We start from the raw sequence: 3,220 nt of genomic DNA, 5'->3' as shown, positions 1-3,220 counted from the left end.
GAGGGTTTCAAAGTAGGGATTGAAACTAGCGTTGGGGTTTTAAAGTTGGGTTGGGGGTTTCGAAGTAGGGATTCAAAATTGAGATGCATTTTTAAAGAAAGGTTTCAAAGTTGGATTAGGGTTTCAGATTAGTGTCAGGGTAGCAAAGTAGGGTTAGGGTTTTAAATTAGGGTTGGGATTTTAATGTTAGGGTTCAAACTAGGTTTATGGTTTTAAGGGAGGGTTATGGTTTTAGACAGGGTTTCAAAGTAGGGATTCAAACTCGGGTTACGGTTTTGAAAATAGAGTTTCAAAGGAGGATTCGCATTTCAAAGTAGGTTTTCAAACTAGGTTTAGGGTTTTAAAGTCTGGTGTCAAAGTAGGGTTTCAAAATAGGGTTGGGGTTTTAAGGGAGGGCCACGGTTTTAAAAGAGGGTTTCAAAGTAGGGATTGAAACTAGCGTTGGGGTTTTAAAGTTGGGTTGGGGGTTTCGAAGTAGGGATTCAAAGTTCAGATGCATTTTTAAAGAAAGGTTTCAAAGTTGGATTAGGGTTTCAAAGTAAGATGATAAAGTAGGGTTTCAGATTAGTGTCAGGGTATCAAAGTAGGGTTAGGGTTTTAAATTAGGGTTGGGATTTTAATGTTAGGGTTCAAACTAGGTTTATGGTTTTAAGGGAGGGTTATGGTTTTAAACAGGGTTTCAAAGTAGGGATTCAAACTCGGGTTACAGTTTTGAAAATAGGGTTTCAAAGGAGGATTCGCATTTCAAAGTAGGTTTTCAAACTAGGTTTAGGGTTTCAAAATAGGGTTGGGGTTTTAAGGGAGGGCCACGGTTTTAAAATAGGGTTTCAAAGTAGGGATTGAAACTAGGGTTGGAGTTTCAAAGTATGGGTTCAAAGTTGAACTACATTTTCTAAGTAGGGTTTCAAAGTTGGATTAGGTTTTAAAGTAAGATGATAAAGTAGGGTTTTAAGTATTAACTCTTTGACTGCCAGACGTTTTCAGAAAAGGGATGCCGTGGGTGCCAGCCGATTTAAGCATTTTTGACTGATCTTTCAAGGTGCACAGAAAATGATGTGTTTGGACTATGGAAACACACATACTACCAAATGAAAGATTGGACTCTCATCTTTCATCAGAAAAAAAGTTTGTTTCTACCTTATTCCGTTTTTGAGTAATCAACAATAGAAAATGGTTAGTTCCACCTCTGTTTTGAAAAAACATATTTTAACGTCTTTGGCACTCCATAGGATTTCACTAAACGTTATTGGCAGTCAAAGAGCTAGGAGGCAATCATATTTGTGAACAGCATTCACTGTTCCACGAGAAAGTCCGACTATATCGCCGTTTAATTATTATTTTGAATCCGATGAATCTGTCACACCATCATTTGCAATAGCTGTAATCCAACACCTGGCGACCATTAAAAAAAAAAAAAAAAAAAAATCTGGTTGTGCCTTCTCGAGTGACCCGCAGCAGGCTTCCTTTATGAAATCAATGCTCGTGTGAAGCTTCCACGCCGATCGCGCGTGTAAGCAAGCGTCGCCGCAGCCTCGACATCCGCAAGCGGGAATTTGTTTTCACAGCCGGATCCGCGCACGTGACAAGGTCAGTGTAATCTGTGAGGATCCGTGGACAAACTGCCGGCATGTGGAATAAAGATGCATGCGCTTGTTATTACCGTGCGTGTGTGTGACCTTGGAGGAAAGGGAGCTCTCCCAAGCTCATTAACATGGATGAAGCATGGCCGCAGGGCGGATACACCTCAGCCCGCTTTCCTGCAAGCTAATAGCGGGGGGGGGGGGGGGGGGAAGAACACGCGTACATGAGCCAACGACGAGGCGCTCTAAGGTGCGGCCGCGCGTGCGCAAACCTACGTCAAACCCTTTACAAACCAACAAAGTTAATTTATCCAAGCATAATAAACATCACGAATCATGACCAAAGACATACATTGTAAAAATGAGCCCACAGTTGTAATGTAGGTGCAACAAGCAGGATTGAAGAGGATTTGACATTAAATATCCTACAGCAAAAAAAAAAAAAAAAAAACTAGGCTGAGCTCAAATATTTCCAGTTTTCATTCTTCTCCTTTCAATTTTCATCACGCAAAAGTGTGCTGCCATCTAGTGGTTGACAATGGAACTACACTAAGAATATATTTAATTAAAAAAATAATAATAATAAATTTTATATAATAATAATAATCTGGAACCAGGAACCCGTGATGGAGGGGATTTTATTGCATATAGCTGAATCGGGACAAGTATCGCGATGTATTACCAAACGATATTTTGTCCCAGCCCTAATTATCTTTGCCTTATGTTACATAATATAGTTATTTTAAATGGCAAAATATTCTGCCGATATTTGCCAATTTTAAAAGCGCTAAGGTCTACAGGCAGAACATTTGACCACAACATTTTGTCCTTTAGTATTTGTTCAACTTAAAAATATAGACAAAATTTGGCAGAAATCTGACATAATTTTTGGGCAGATTTTTTTTCGGGGGGGCGGGGGGGTTTGAATGCCACTGTCTTATGTTGTAAGATATTAATTTGTATTTATAAAAAAAAAGTTTTAGAAAATGGCAAAATGTCTGATTTCAACACTTATGGCCACCCCGATATGAGTCATGGTTTCACCCTGGCCACCCCAATGAAAAATTTCTGGCTACGCCCCTGCCCACAACCGGCGCATTCTTCCTGCCACTACATCAAATTGTAGTGCATAAGCAGTCGTGCGCGCGGTACGAGTGCATAAATAAGCTTCAATACTTGACCCGAGTCTCCCCCTGAGTCGACTTCTTCCAAGGAGCCCATAAAAATAAATCTAACAGTTTGTCAGAGATCTGCGCTCTTCACGGCCGTAAAAACGAGAGACGGCGCGTGACATTCAAGATGAGACAAAAAGATCCAGCGCGCGTGAGGGAGGATCGGCAAAATTTGCCGGAGCTTTCAGGAATGTTTGGAGCGTTTTGAATTTTCAATCCATTCAAAACACGAGGCTACATTTTGACCGTTGCTAAAAAAAAAAAGTGACAAAAATTTTAAAATTATTCCGAAGAAGTTTATTGTAGAGAATGTGAGTGTATGCCACTTTTCTTTTCTTTTTTTTTCCCCGAATGTTTTTAGTGATGTTGAGCAGAGTTTCTGCCGGGAAGAAAACTAATTGGCCTAATTAGCAGCAAAGCAAGACTTGCCTGGCCAGTCTCGGATGTTGGAAGAGAAGAAAAAAGTCT

Source organism: Vanacampus margaritifer, chromosome 9, assembly GCF_051991255.1.
Source record: "Vanacampus margaritifer isolate UIUO_Vmar chromosome 9, RoL_Vmar_1.0, whole genome shotgun sequence".
In the NCBI taxonomy this organism is placed as follows: Eukaryota; Metazoa; Chordata; class Actinopteri; order Syngnathiformes; family Syngnathidae; genus Vanacampus; species Vanacampus margaritifer.
Note: the sequence above shows the minus strand (reverse complement) of the source record.